A 16,574-nucleotide genomic window follows, 5' to 3' on the forward strand; every position below is an offset into this window, starting at 1 on the left:
TTTTTTTAATCAATAGTGGAAGAGTCATACCTGATATTAAACTTTTAAATGGGGAATATCTAAAAAGAATTCTAACCTCTTCTAGATGGCATCAGAAAATAGAAATGTTTCTCTAAACAGCATATTATTCCCCTGCTGCCCTTAAACAACATTAGAACCTGTCATTTCCTCACATCTGGTTGTCTTTGGATCTCCTGCTCCTCCCAGAGTAGGCTCCAAAATGTAAAAAAATAAATCATTTGTACTCTTTAAAATCTCATAGCTTTGATATCCCACTTGAAATGGACAAAAATAGTTAATGAGTAAAACAGGTATTGATGCTTCTTACAAGTGGGCCATTAGATTTGTCATTTTTTCACTAGTGATCTCTTTAAGAAAAGGAGACCATAAACTGCCTTTGTCACAACTTTTTGGTAGTTCAACGAAGACGAAAAGACAAAATTTTCAACAGAACTCAGACTCCAGCATCTCACACTGAAAACAAGTCTAGTCCCAATTCTAGGAGCACTATTTTTTTAAATTTTCCCCAAATAACTTCATAATTCATATAAATTAGATACCTTGAGCTCTGGTATTAGTCAAATGCGTAAACACACAGCAATCAATTGTAATTTCAAGCCGCAAAAATGAATTTTTGTCTTAAATATATTCTATAAGTGTCAGTTAATTATTGTAGTGGTATAATGATTTTAAACCCTTATGTCTAGCATATTTTAATCACAAATGCAACCGAGTGAATAACAGTAATACTAACACAAGAAAGAAAATAAATTTAAAAACTTTTAGCTCTCTTGTTTCTTTAAGCCCTGCAAAACTCTCCTGTCTTTTTCATGAGAAGAGGGAATATTTTTCATCACTCATAACTATACATAATGCTTACAAGTGAAGCACAGACATTTGCCTATTTTTTTAAACATTCAGTTTTCATATGAATGTATTTTGCCTCTAAACTTACCAAAACTAAAAAAAATTACAGAGAATCTCAGACAAACTCTTAGTCTAATACACATTTCAGCACTGCTTTAGGTTGAAACAAATACAAAAAAAAAAGAAAATCGTATTTTGCATTTAAAAGGTAACTGTCTTTGTGGAACCATCCGTCAGACTAGAATCAGCTTGTGCCAAATGAAATGCTGAACAAGGTTTGCAATGTCCAGAGAATAAGATGAAATGCAGTCCAAACTGGAGTCCTTAATAAGCTAGACTGTGTTCACAGTGGTCTTACTAGCCTACACATAAAAAATGCTTTTGCTTATTTTAGACAGTTTTCAGATCTTGATCCATTGATTTAATTTCCTTTAAACATTGATTAGTTTCATTGCTTAATAGGAATGGAAATCACATCCTGGATTCTTCTTCTGGCTTTCAAATTTTGCTAGCCTAACACTCCAGATCTTTGCTAAAAGATGGGTTTCGCTGTTGACTCAGCCTGTGCAGTTTCACAGTCAAGGCAAAAAAAGCTTTTGATGAATTACACCTGGTGTATAACTTAAATTTAATCCATGCAGGTTTAGGGATCGCATTCCCTGCTAGTCCTTGTGTGTTAAGTAGTAGGTGATAGATCGGCTGTTAACACATGGCGAAAGCAGTGGTGACAGGTCTGTTCATAACAGAGAGTGGGGATGGCCCTGAAACTTTTGATCCATTACTCTCCACTTGTGCATCACTCCGCCCCGTGAGCAAGGCTCTGAGAGGGAACAGCAGGCCTCCTCACATGCTGTCACCATTTATTCTCCCTTCCGCTGCTGCGCTTAGGAAAAAAAGTAGCTGTAGCACTGGCGCATGATACAACCGTGTGGGATAAAGAAAAGGCAGCCCCAGCTTGGCTTCGGCTGGCCAGAGTCATCCCGAGCTCTCAGGCAAAGATCTTCCCCCTGGCTACTTTATCTCTGACTCTTTGCAGTCTGCTTCCTCCTCCCTGCACGCCTCTAACCAAAGGAGAGACAATATTTCTTTGCCAGGCAGGCAATTACTGCTTTCAGCCGCGTGGCTTTCTCCCAGCTATCGACTGCATTACCTTCAAAACAGGATGGTGTCAGAAAATTTATGTACCGAGTTTAGGCTCAGTCTTCCGTTCGCAACATAAGCCATAACAACCGGAAAGCATGTCTCAGGTTAATGACAAAGAGCTCTACTTAGAGCAATTGCTCAAAATATGCTTCTGAGGACTTTATTTGACAGCCTATATCACAAAATTAGAGTATTTATCTTAATCACTGCCTAGAAAGAATGGTTCCCTATTGTAAATATAAAGCATTTGCCTATTTCTTCAAGAGAATTTGTGAATTAATCTTCCCTTACTTCCGTTCCTTCCGTAATCAATGTTAGAAATAGTATCTGAAGCAGACAAATGATATTTCTTGCATTAATTTACTCGACTGATCGTAAAGAAAAGTTGTTCTCAGCTGGTAATGTAAGGAAAATATTACCGTATCTAGAAGACAGAAAATATGCCCAGATAGCAGACAGAAGGTATTGCTTTTTAAAGGCACCTGCTCCTCAAAAGACATTTCAACAGCTTAACACTTTAAAAATTGCAGGAATGCAGTAATGTCTGATCTATGTGGTTCCCACTACTTGACATACCACAGTATAAAATATAACAGCAAATGATGAAGTATAGTGCTGAGTAGAAAAGACAACCCATGTGCTGTAGGAAGAGTCTGGAGCATTTTGGCTGACTCAGTTAACTCCATCCTATTACAAGGTTTTTAATCAGGGACCAGTTGTTACAAAGGCAAAATGTGCATGGAGTCTGATGGCCGCTTTCTACTAGCTGACCAAACCCCCAAACTTACAAGCTTGAAGTGATTTCAGATATAATGAGTTCTCATACTGATCTCAGTAGTGGTAACGTTGTCCGGCCACACAGATTTTTTTGAGAAAAACTTGGAAGTTATTAGCATTATTGGTATGAATGTTTTAATTTCTGCCTTCCTTAGTATGTTAAATATTACTGCAGTATAGGAAAAACTTCTGAAATACAGTTTTCAAGCAAATTTCTTTCTAATGTGACTTGCAACAAACGCGAACGTGCTGTTTGATATCTGTAGTAAATGAGCTCTTTTGTTTAACTACTGAAAAGATGCAGCACTAGTAGCCCTGGAGGAATAGTCCCTACAAAAGAGACAGTCCTCTAAGACCATTTCACTAAAGGTCCTCTTTTGAGATAGGCAACAAAGATTCTTTTTTTTTTTTTCTTTCATTAGGAAATAAACTTTAACATCATCTCACACATCTCACAGAGCACCTCAGACTTTAAACTAGTGAGTCAGTGGTGTCAAATCTTCAGAAATAACAGTTAGACCAGAGTTGAAGCAATGATTGAGAGCAACAGTTTCTACATCCCATCACCAAATCCCTCCAGGTCAGCGATGCAAGCTCATGTCCTGAACCATCTGCTGTAGGAGAAAAGCCTGCTCACCTATCGGCCTCACTTATTCCCCCGCTCCAAAGGAAGGGGGCACCTGAAGACGGGTCTTAGCAGCCAGCACTGCGCTTCTGTGGAAAAGCTACAAAAACCTCCGTGTTCACGTAAAAGGTGATGAGAGAGTAAAGCTGCCTGTTCAACTGCAGCAGTAGGAACTGTGTGCCACGGTCGTACCCAGTCTTGAATTTTTACCGCATGCTTGCAGAGGACAGTTCAGCTCTGGTGCACTGCCTGCTCTTCCAGAAGGGAAGGCTTTAATCCTGTTATCCTGTGGAGCCGGCTACTTTCTGGCAAGAGTCATTACAGTGTTATCTGTGATTAGCAATCTCCTTCTCCGCTGAGCCTGCATACTCTCCCTAAGGCAAAACAAAGACTTTCTCTCTCAGGGTTTCTTGTGTCATAAAAAACAGAGCTGAAAACACCATACTCAGTCATTTTGTACATTCGGGTAGTGTTCTGTGCAGCGTGTTTGAGCTCTTTGCACAATGCAATTTCAAACTCTAAGGCATCTGTTCCTCAAGTAATGGATCTAATTGAAAAAAAAGTTTCTCCTTTAATCTTTACAAGGACATATGAGTGCATTCCTCCTCTAGAAAATAAAAGTTAATGGTTCCCTCTTTTCAGAGGTACATTTGATTATTCATTTTATGTTTGAAAAGGGTTGTGTGCATAGTCTGAGATGTAATATTTGATTTCTAGGCCCCTGTCAGAAACAGCAGTTAAGATCATTAGACATTTTCATTCAGTAAAGAAGGCTAAAAAGGAATAGCCCTAATGGACACCCTGTCACATCTTATCCATCTTAAAAAAATATGTCTCTCACAGTAAACACAGAGCCTCTAAAATACAACAAGATGCCTCACTGCCCTTAGCTTTCCTTTCGGCTGAGCAAACTGAAGTCATTCAGATTCTACAGACACTATTCATGGTACCTTAAAAAGTGAAATCTCAGCCTCGGAACACCTGCCAAGAGAAGAGAAGAGAACAAAATAATACGAGGGAAGACTGTGTAAAGGGATTCAAAAGCCTCAAATCCCTGAGAGAGCTATTATTAGCAGACAGATTTAGATTTCATCTCTGCTAGAAAAATTTCAGACATTAGGGACACTTCATCATTAGCAACAGAGCAGAAAATAAAATGTAGTGACTTTTACCATATATCCTATTTGAAACAAAACAGATACTTTAACCAAAAACTGTTCTCAAATTAGAAGTACAAATCAATATAGTCAAGACAGATTACTCGAGAGTTTGCCAATTTATGTCTCAAAGGAAAAGTAAAAATTTTAACCTTTCCTAATAATAGTCATTTCTCATGAAGAAGCTAGGTTGGCCAAGCAGGTCTACCAAAATTAAATGGGTTGAACCATGAGAGGAGACAGACCATGGTATGACTAAAGGTTCTTCTATCAATGACTGGAACATTTTTGGAGGGGGAACATTTCAATGAAAATGGCAGAAAATAAGAAATTACCTCTGGGGGGGTTTCTGTTTCTTTTCACCATTTCTATTTATTTAATCTTTCCCCTCATAGAAAAGAAGCATGGAGAAAAAGAAAGAAAACAGCTTTAAAAACCTAAGCGCCAAAGATGTTTAAGTTCTAAATAGCTGAAAAAAGTTTCGTGGGGAAAAAAAAAATCAGAATCAGGGTTTGAGAAAAATTGTGTCCCCTCTGTAGCTCTACTTATATGGAATCCAGCAATGTTTCCTAACAACTACAGTGACTGCTCATGTGAAAAGCACCTACATCACGGGCTTCCTTTCTCACTAGTAAACCATCTGAAGGGAGTTAGTGGGAATAACAGGAGGAGGGTGAGGATAGGGGAGTAGTTCCATTGGTGGCAGGACTAGCAAAGCTTTATACTGCAGTCTCTCCTTCAGTCAGAGCACTAGCAGGGTCTCCCCTCTCTGTCTAGCCCTATATTTTTGCTTGATCTGTAGAAATCACATTTGCTTAAAGATTTTTTTCACTTCTGTCAAATGAGGATGAACTCAGACAACTGTTTTAAAAGTGATTTGAGAGAGACAGCAATTGCAGGAAACAGACACAGACAGCATAGTAAGTTGTCTTTTTTTATGAAACCAGACTGTAAAAAACTAGGTGGACGGTGAATGACAGTACATTTTCAGCAAACCAGAAGGGTGTGAGACACCAATAACTGCTTATATGTGGAGCTTTGAAATGAAAATGCACAAGGAAAAGTCTGAAGGCTAATGAAACATTTTCAAAAATACATATGAAGAATTTTATAAAAGAGTTCACATTATTCTGACACTCCATCTTGCTGACAGCAACTTTAAATTGAATAGATGGAAAAAAAGTAATTTCATTGTTTAACACCTACTAATCAGTAGCCAGAAGCAAGGAGGAAACGCATGTAAGGGATTGAGCTACAAGGGTCATAGGCTCAAGCTTGTGTTCTCTTCCTGGCCTTGACGTTGTCCTGTAGCAAGATATTCAACAAACGGCACTTTTCATGCCTCTTTCTCTGTCCCCTTAACCTTCTTGACCATTTAGACTGTAAAGTACCATGATGCTGAAGTTACAGGCATACTTCAGGATTTGTGCTCTATTTGCTGTCTCCCATACTTCCTTCTAATTAGGCAAAGTTTTTAACAGAGAGTTACATCTCTGTAAATCTTAAAGTCCGCCTTAGATTTCCATGTTCTAGTGAAAAAAAAAAAAAATTAAAAGGCTTAAAGACTTTACAAATAGTTATTTTACATGAAAGTAAAAGTGATGAATAATTCAAAAGAAGAATTCAAGCAGTGGTCATACTCTGGTTGCACTTAGTAATAGCTAGAAATAACAGTAATCAGGAAGGGTCTTTGAAAACGCCTGTAGGGTTTTTCTCCTTCAATCCTATAAAACTTACACTCATATTTTATTTTCTATTCTCTGCATTCTACTTCTTTGTTTTTCACATGCATCATTGTACGACAAAGAAATAGAAGAGATTTCTTATTTCTTCTTTTTCCTCTTCCACTAAAAAATAAGATTAAAAAGGGAGAAGGAAGGGGTTTTTTATTTACTTCAGGATTAGGCCAGAAGATGTTTCTCTGGCCTTCTGCTTGGGAGGTGCATCTTAAGGAAATAACAGGATTGTCTTGTTCTTTTTCTTCGTGTTTTCATTGGTAAGGTATTCCTCAAGCTTTACCCGCTATTCCTTTTTTCTGTCTAGTGCTTTCTTCCCTTCTCTACCCTTCCCACAGAGAGAGGGAAAGATGCTGATTTATCCCGGAACAGTTATCAAACAGGTCCAAACCTAGGCATCGGTATGGTGAAGCTGAATAAAAAAACCTATAGTGTGCTTCAAAAGGGAGACATTAGCTGAAAGGTAATGAAGGATACTTCATTGGTAATAAGAAACCCACTCCGGGGACCTCATACGTATAACAAAAGAACAGCTAAAGGATAGAGTGCCCTATAACAGATGGATATATAGGACAGGACTACAGCTTAGTCTCTGATGTGTCACTTTAATCAAACTTGACTCAAGGAAATAAAGTGCTTAAATGCCTGCACAAATGTTGCTAGCATCATGGAATAAAGAGAGGAGAGGGTCTGAAAGTAGTGGCTATGGAAGGAGCTGGTTGAGTAAAACAGCCAGGCGGCAGGAATTCAAGGCAGGATGCCAAGCTGGGATAAGACCCTTCCCTACAAAGTTTTATACCAGTTGTACCACCAGCTGTTAATAAAAAAAGAGAGAAAGGGGCAGTTTCTACAATATAGGCCACTTCTGTGGCTAAGATTGTCTATAACATAATGCTTTTCCTCTCCCTTTCAGCTTGATTTGCTAAATAAATGAATAATTGGACTGTGAAACATCGCGGAAGGATATTAAAGACTATTAGCATGTAAAATGAGCTGTCTGCTGGTGTAGTTCTAACCCCATGTAGTGAAAATCTATGTAATTCATATGGGACTGATGGATAATTAGTCCTCAGCACTGCCAGGAGTCTCTGATGTGTGAGAAATTAGACAAACTTTCAATAAGCTTTCTTCTGCCACTTCCTTCCCAGTCACATCAATATGTTCCAGTTATACACGTATGGGTATATATGTTGCAAGGTTAAAAGCTAGTCCAAAGGCAGACGTAAGTAAGGCAGCAACCCAAACAGCTTCCTGTACTGCTGGTTATCAGCCTGGCTCTGGCCTGAGCTCCACTTTCCACATTCTGCTGGGAAGAGCTCTGGAGACCTGCTGACAGATTGTGCTGCACACAGCTTATCCAGATCAAACGGAGAAAAGTTAAAGTTCTCACAAAGGCACCAAACATGAATGAACTTTGTCTTTGAGGGCTCTCTGCTGCTTGGCATAAGTCTAGCAAAGCTTACGCTTTCACACTACCACTGCAGCTGAGTTTAGTTTTCAGATCAAACTAAGACTCACACAATGAAGTAGAAGAAACGTAATGGTAGAGCTCTGTGCTTCCCCTTTCACAGCTCTGAATGTGGTGAGGAATGGGAGCCATGCCTGGACCCAAGGGTATCCAGACTCAAAATCTCCGACTTGACTTGGTTCCTGGTTACCAGGTTCCCCTTTTGTTCCTTTCATTCTGAGGCCAAGGCAGGCAGCAAGCCAGCAGTGCTCCACAAAATCTGGATAGCACTTTGTACTTTTTAGTAACAACAGTTTTAGTGCTTCATAAACTTCTGTACAGATTAAAAAGAAAATGGAAAATAAGATTAGTGAATAAAATGGCATTTTTTTCTGTAGAATTATTTTCTTTCTAGCTTCTTTAGCCTGGGGAATTGCTCTTTGCCAGAGGACACTCACTCTTCAACACCAGTTCTGTACCGTGAGAATAATACTCGTTCAGACTAAAATAAAAGTTTACATTTTCTAGACTGTGGCAAAATCTATGTGAGAAATGTTCCTGCTGATAGATTCTGTTGCTATGCCAGCAAAGGAGGCCACACTACAGCTCTTCACATTCTACCATCTACCAACAATACTTTACTCTGTGGCCTTATTGCAATAGACAAAGCTCTTGGGTCTCTACAGAGTCAAGTCGATAAGAAACCATCCAGATATACATGCTGTTCCAAAACTTTCCATTTGCCCTGCAGTCCAAATATATAATCTAGCACTCCCTGAAGCCCCTTGGAATCCATAAACTGCTCACTGTATAGACAGCGCTGTTTTACCTTTTTCTGGGTAGTATTTTGCATTCTACTTAAGTCTTTGAGAATTCAGCATGTAAAAGCATCAAAACATAAACTGCTAACAGGGAAAACAAGGTGATAAATTCAAACAGAATACAGGTACAGATTTATGTGAACCAAAAGCACCTTACAAAATATTAACTGGGCAAGAAGGAGACCAAAGGTTCCAGAAAAACTGAAAATCAGAGAGGAAGGCAGTTTACTCTGAAGTCAGCTAAAGAACTAGCAACACAGCTTGTTTCACATTAACCTCTCTGGTTTCCATTTCACATTCTTTTTGTTGATATATGTGTGTGTGTATATACATATATGCATACCCACATTGGTGAAGCAGCTGAGATTTTCCAGATTCAGCTGGAATGTTTATTTATGTTTATTTATTTATCATTCTAATCTCTTGCACTGTGTAAGCATTTGCTATTGGAATATCTGGAAGGAAGATTTCCAAAAAGACGGTAATGTGTCAGAGTGACATGTGTCAACAAAGCTTTGTAATCTCTAACATTGATACACATCGTGTGGTATATCTACGGAACAGAAGACATCAAAAAGGGTTCTTTCTCATCTTGCATGAACTTTTTACTTACCTGAGTTTGAAGAAAATGAGAAGAAATAAGAGCACAAGTGAGGAAAGAGGAAGATCTCAACTGAATTTGCAGCCTGTTGGAGATCCTAATTGCCTTAAGGGCTGCTTTGTCCCTTCCTCTTGGCATCGGTAATGAAACGGCTGCATGGGTCATGTCTTACATTCTATAATTTGTAACATGGTGGATTCGATAGCTACCCAGCACTGTGCCGCTACCATGCAGTAAGATTCATGGAGTCTACCAACATCTACAAGTTGCCCATTCATACATCTCTCTTGCTTATCCCTTTCCTTTTTATTAGGATGCACTGGGCTTTTTTTCATTAGAGAGGATATATTTTAACACTTGTGATAGTAGGAGGTCATTATATATTTGTTTCTTCCCCTTTCCTGGAATACAGCTGCTTTGGGAGTTAGTTTCTTTGCCTGAAGTTGCAAGATTTAGTATAATTCACATTCTCCACATTTTGTTGGGGATAAGCTATGAATCTTACCCTGTACATGACAGAAATACAGATTTGCCGTGCTATAGAATCATCAGAGTAAACCAAAAGTTGCACCATTCCACCAATCTATCATATTGCTTTAGTCCCTTTACTTTGGTTAAAAGTTATTCCTTCTAACTTTTAACTCATAAGGCTAGTGTACACAGTAAGTTACTAGAGAACACCTTACCGGAGGGATTATCCAAGAGCATCCAACACTCTTGTGTTCATGCCAGGCATCTCTGTTGTACATTCCCTGCAGCTCATTTGCAAGCATTAAGCTCGTACTGTAGGTTAATGCAAGCATTCACCCAGCTAAGTTCACCTTCTGCTAGCCATGTAGCTGCTGCAGACCAATTCAGCTAGAAAAGTTGCCCAGGAAGCTAAATAAATATTCAGGCAGCAAGCCCACACTGAGCTCCAGTCTGCCACAGCTATGTTGACAGCAGTATTTCATTTGTCTAGTTTAAAGCTGGTTTCTTCGTCTGTGTGTTAGATGCAGTCACGGCAGTGTTGATAATGTTCTCAGGGACATATGGAGCATAGAAGTACAGGACTGTAGGGCAGCGTGTGCATGACCCAAGCCAGGACTCCCAGTTTCAGGCAACCATGCAATAGCTGTCTGTCTAGTTCAGAAAGAGTCACACAACATCTATTCCACGCCTATGGCAGAGGTCACAGAACAGCGCCATAAAAGTACCATAGGAAAAGACAGAGTCTCAGTCATAATGTGCCTCATGAAGGGAACAGAAGGGGTCAAGGGAAATCACACCTAGAGCTTAATAAATAAAACTTGTAAATTACTTTAGGTAGTGATTGTGCAGAGAGGGAGGTGGAAACCTACAGTGAAACTTAGCAGCCTGATCTGGGCCCTCCCCACTTTGATTGAAGAAAATTACTTGAAATAAAGAACGGGTTCTTACGTACAAATGAGAGTACAGGTTACTATGAAAGACATTTGAGTTCGATGTCTAGCTTCTTAGTTCCTGGGCCTGAAAGCGTTTGACAATTTTCTGGGAAATTGCATCCACATCTCTCTGCCAAGATGATCTGGGATGGAGCAAAACCTCGATGAGACTCAGGACCCCCATTTATTTCAGTTTTGAGTGTGGTTATAGTTAGCATAGATACACTATCTTAAAAGTAGTATTTTAAAAAGCCTCTAAACTACTTACCAGAGAAAGTTTGTGCTCATATATGTGATTCTGTGTCATAACAGCTCAGGCTCTACTCTGAGTCTTAATGAAGCTCATGTGATATCAGTTATAAATGGGAACTGTGCAGAGCAAGTGACAGTGTATCCGAGAAGGAGTTATAAAAAAATATGCTAATTCTGAAAATAAGATTCTTGGAAGGAAATTTGAATATGTTGATGGAACTCTACAGAAAGCAACATATTCCTCCACAAAGACCTCGTTGTTGCCAAGAACCTCTTTTTACCCATCTTAAATGATTACTTTATATAAATGCAGAAGTGGTATGTGTTTTTCCAAAAAAAAGAAAATTCTCTCTTAGCAGTGTTCACATGCTCTTGGGGATGCAGAATCTTTAATCAGCCATTATGTTATACAGCTTTTCAGATGCCTCTATCTCCCAAATTCTGATGACTGAAACATGTTTAGAACAAGAACAGCTATAATTGTAAAGACTTGTGCCTTTTTGAAAAGTCATGGCTAATGATAGTTTTTTAAAATGAGCTTCTCGGTACTCTGTATCCTCTAGAGGGCTGGTGGGAGGAAGGGATTACATGCATTCCTGGCTGCTCCCTTTAGTTCCTTCATTCTACTTCTGAAATCTCTTCTATACCTTTCTGAACTAGCTGTTGTGGAAAAAAAATGGAGAACTGAAGCCTTTTGCGCATTTACCAGTTGCATCTTAACGCATTCGCAAAAAATAGTATATTAGTATATTTTGGAAACTACTCATCCAAATAGTTCCTGCGAACACAAGTTCTGTCCATTTTTCACTTCTTTTTTCTCAGGTCTCTTTTCCCTACCTTGATTGAAAATAGAGGAATGGCTGAAATTTGTCAATTCAAACAATTTTGATCAGGAAATTTTAGCTAATCAGTTAAACAGAATTTTTTCAAGAATGCTGATTTTACACAGGTTGGTTTGGTTTTATATGAAAATGGAATACCTTTTTAGTATTCATTTGAATGTCTTTCTAAAGCATTGCTCTAGGGTTTCACACTACCTACAGTTTGTGTTCTTCAACTTCTTTTGTCCCCCATGAGCTAGGATTCCTCACTGAACTATGTTTGTGTGCAATGGCCAAGACTCCCTATCAAGAGGAGACTATGGTGTGCAACCACAGATTTAATTTATCCAATACCAGCTGTACAAAAAGCACACCAACCCATTTGAAGACGGAAATAGAGCTGTTCTCATTCAAAATATTACATGGGTTATTTCCCATGGTTTTCATTAACACTCACAATCTAAATTTTCTCATTCTTCATATGCCAATTGAGATGTAGTGTGGTAAAATTATTCAGTATGGATGCTGTGATATGTAACCTAATTCATGTGATATGATTTTGGTTCTTTCATAAACAAGTACAAACGTTTAAACACACTAAAGACCAATGACTAATAACTGTTAATGAACTAAAGCACAGGTCTAATTGATGTAGTTGTTAAAATTATGGTAGCAGGTTATATCTCTCTCTTCTAGGGCTTCCAAATTTGCAGAATTGAACCGAGGTCAGTACTGTTGCCCCTAGAGACATTACATTATACAGTGTTGAGAAAGTGAAATATAAAATCATGAAAAAAATCCAGAAATCAATACAAAACCCAACAACAATCTTGTTAATTTCTTTAGTTGCTTTAGCAGCTAACATATTTCTGCCAGAAATGAAGCTTCCCCCGCTTTTTCCCCATGAAGATAGTGATAATTAATGTCAGAGTGACACAGAGAACATGCATTTCTATTACCTAAAATATTTGACCAGAAATACTTCCTGCTCCTTTTTAACTCAATAAACATCAGAAAAAAATGTATTGCATTTCTTTCCTTTATACTATTCAAATGAAGACAAAGAATAACATAAACTGCACAGAGTGGGGAATAATCCCACCATGTCAATTAAATTGACAGTGTATGGAAAAATGCTAGTGAATTCACTATGTATTTCATTTTACAACCATTTCAGCTTGAATAGTATATCTGGGAAAGCTTCTTATGTCTACAAGAGGTTTTTTCCAGGAGAGAACATTTATTATAGTTGTCTTGGCAACATGAGCTCTGTGGAAATATAAATCAGAGCTTAAGAAGGTTTTGGTTTTAAACTTTGAAATAGAACAGAAGAAAAATAAGACAACTAGGTGAGCAGAACTTTATGATCTGGTCTCTGTTAAATGTACGAAATGACCAGATCCATTACATGTTAAAGTATTCCACCTTGCTTCATGCTGATGAAGCTTCGAATGGAGTACAGTCTTAAACAGGAGCCAGGAGCAATGCACTGAGAAAGATGTAAGCAAGCTGCATGGAGCCCACATTAAAACATCAAACAGGATAACAGGCTTAGCGGAACAGGACCCTTGACAAAGTTAGAAGGAATTCAGAGTAGAAAATAGAAGACTGAAGGTACTCATGATTGTGATTTTTCAAAACCTTTGATGGTCTAAAAAGAACAGTTATTAATTGTTCCACATGGCAATCAGGATCCCAGCCTTGAGAAGCAGTACAAGGAAAGACTAAAAAATTCTGCTTAAATGGAGCAAAATTTTAAGCTGTTAATTAATGAATGTCTTTAAACAATGTAACAAGTTACCTAGAAAACTTCTCAATATCATTAGTAATTTTTAAGCACAGACTAAACACGAGATTTTGATTATTTGTTCTGATACAGTTGTAAAGAAATTGCTTCAAAGGTTTACAAAAATGTAAAATATTCTATCCCGCCACATTTTTTTTACTGGAAAAACCAGCAATCCCTTCCACTTATACACCAGCTGAGACTAGCACAAAGCTGGGTGTTTACAGTGCTGCCACCCATGTGACAGATGGGCCTGGACACAGCTCCACCTGAGCGGGCACACAGCCTGTCCTAGAGAAGTTGCTGCTGCCGTCATTGCCTTCATATTAACATTTATTGAGAATCATGAACTTCAAATTGGGAATCAAAGTCGAATAACCTTTCTTCTCCTGTTATTTTAACTAAAAGGCTCGTCTAGCAGCAATTGCAAAGGGAGAGCAGAGATGATGTGCGACCCTGAGGAAATAGCTTAGCCTTCAAGAGCTGCCCCTGCTCCCATTGCTGGTTTTGGTCCAATATCACATAGGAAATAAGTTGTGAAATTCAAAGAAGTAGCTGAAACATTTCTAGCTAAACAGCATGTAAACCTAATTTCAACAGGAGACAGAGAAGAAAGTACTGAACTAGCCAAAAGACAAATGCACTACCCAGTGATTTCAGCCTGGATCCAGATTTCAGGTAAATTTTGTCTGCACTTTCCCAAGACCCCAGCTGTGGCATGTCATGTAAACATCTTATTTTCTGTTCATCTTTCTGGACAGTAGCTGTAGTACATTTCTAGCTTGACACCACTCTAGCAAGGCCAAATATATTTCTTCCTTCCATCAGCAATCACTAGGAAAATGACACAGGAAATAATCAATTAAAACTAACCTGACACCAACCAGAAATCAACCAGATTGGACAGGACAAAAGCCATTTTTGTGATCTTATTGATGCTGTTACATTTAAACATAAACTGTGATCTAAAAGGAACAAAAAGGGGTAGTCAAAGACTGAAGTTACTTTAACTCAGTGTGAATTTCAAAAATTTCACTAGCACTTTTTTCAGAACTTTTGTCCTTTCTTAATCTCATAAACTAATCTCATTATAGCTAGTGTTCTCCAAACACTCCCAAGGACATTGATAGATGAAATTTAACACAGAAGCAGCATGTCTGGATAGAAATCACTCGAAGTCCCAGTAAGACATTTCTGTTCTATCTCAAAGAAAGGCTCAAAACCTTCTGGTCTTCAGAAACTCTTAACTTGTTTCTGTAAAGGTTAAAAAAAAAATATTCAGTGTCTCCCTGCACTTTTCTTTATTATTCTTTCTCCTTTACCACATGTTAACCTAGGATGTAATAAATCACCTCTATGCAGTAGGGCAGACATACAATGCACACCTGTGATCTTGAAACTTGCTCTTGTCTTCATTTCAGATGTAGTGAGGGATGGTAACACCAGCTACAGGAAATATTTGAGTGTTCACTTGTGCTACACATCACACAGTACTGCTGCGTAAAGAGAAAACTGCTCCCGAGTACAATCCACTTGGCAGAACAAAGTCGAAGTATAAAGATGCAAATGACATAGTGGCACTTACTGAAGCTCTGTAAGGCAAGAAAGGGTTCTCCTACTTGAAAATATTTTGTCAGGAAGCTGGTATGCTTTAAGATCATCCACCAGTGTAAATCTGACTGTTGTCTACTCACTGGTTAAGAATTTGCCCTGGCTAAACTTGTTAAATTTCATCTTTCTTGAGCTGGCTGATTTCTTTCATTCTTCTGTGCTGCCCATTACTAAAGTATCTGTGGAACTTAAAATCTGTGATGCACTTATCTTCAATGCATCCCAGTGAAACAAAAAAAAAGAAGTACAATTTTCCCCATTTTTTGGATGGGTAACAGAGACAAAAGGCACTTAAGGTTGTTCCTAGGATCTCAGGAAAACTGGCAGAGTGAGGAAAAGAGCTCCACTCTTCCAAATTTCAATCTGCCATGTGAAACCTCACTGCATAAAAAGCTTTCTCTCTCTCTTTTTTTTTCCTCTTATTTACTATGCCAATTTACAGTCTGTGAGTGACTCTTGATAGCAACAGTAAAAAAGCCGGGGAAATGAAACCTAAGATATGTTTAGAGCTTCTTGATATACAAGAACTTTCCTCCTCATTTGTATGGGGCTGGTTTGCAGTGCCAGCAAAGTTTCATTATGTTGAATCAAACTGGACTGTGTTTGAAGCAGATGTTTGGACTAGTTTCAGTACCCTATCCAGTATGATTCTGTGCATCTCTGGGATGATCCCATTTGACTCCAAATGAAGAAGAGCAAATTGGCTACTTGTGGCTGGATCATGCAGATATTCTCAAACAAGCTGCAAGGCTTTGTTTTGTTTTTCATTTCAAAGGTGGAAGAGCGTACACTTACATGATAGAAGTAAGAAGGAAAACAATGTTTAACTTATAGTTGGAGAAGACAGACACTGAATTTTCACAATTGCCTGCAATAATGTGTTTTCAAAAGTCTAGTCTAAAAGCTGCTCTTTCACTTGCCATATAGTCCTCAGAGAAAGGTTTTGCTCATGTCAAGGTTGAGTGATCTCAATATCTGAAATGGCAGCATGATGACAAGCACAGAAGAGAATGAGAAATAAAAGTACTCACTCTATTTCAATCTCTTTTCATTTGATGCTTGCTGCTGATGCCACTGTGGCTGAAAGCATTATATTTCTGGTGCAGAACCTCTGGCTGGAGACTCAGAGCTGGTAGTTTTAAGAAAAAAAGTGACGTTGTTCTCTATTCTTCTGATTGTCAAGAGATACTTCTGCTTTACTAATGGAATCCAGTGCGAGCTTGTTGGAGGATTTTCCATGCATGGGAAGATATGGCAACTATCAAAAGAACTTTACCTTTCTTTACTCCAAACTTTACTCTAGCTGTTAAAAAAAATGTGCAGAATGTGTATGCATTCCAGAACATCAAAACAGCTGCAGGCATACAAGACCAGATCCTATACTGATATTAAAGTTGTGAAGTAAGCATCGGTTAGCTATGAGAACATCTAAGAAGAAGAGGTAGAAGAAGAAACCAGCCGTTGTAACAAGCTAATTACAAACACTCTCTTCTTTGGCTGGCTGGGGTGTCTCCCCAATTATTATAC

Source organism: Gymnogyps californianus, chromosome 6 (assembly GCF_018139145.2).
Source record: "Gymnogyps californianus isolate 813 chromosome 6, ASM1813914v2, whole genome shotgun sequence".
NCBI classification, from domain to species: Eukaryota; Metazoa; Chordata; class Aves; order Accipitriformes; family Cathartidae; genus Gymnogyps; species Gymnogyps californianus.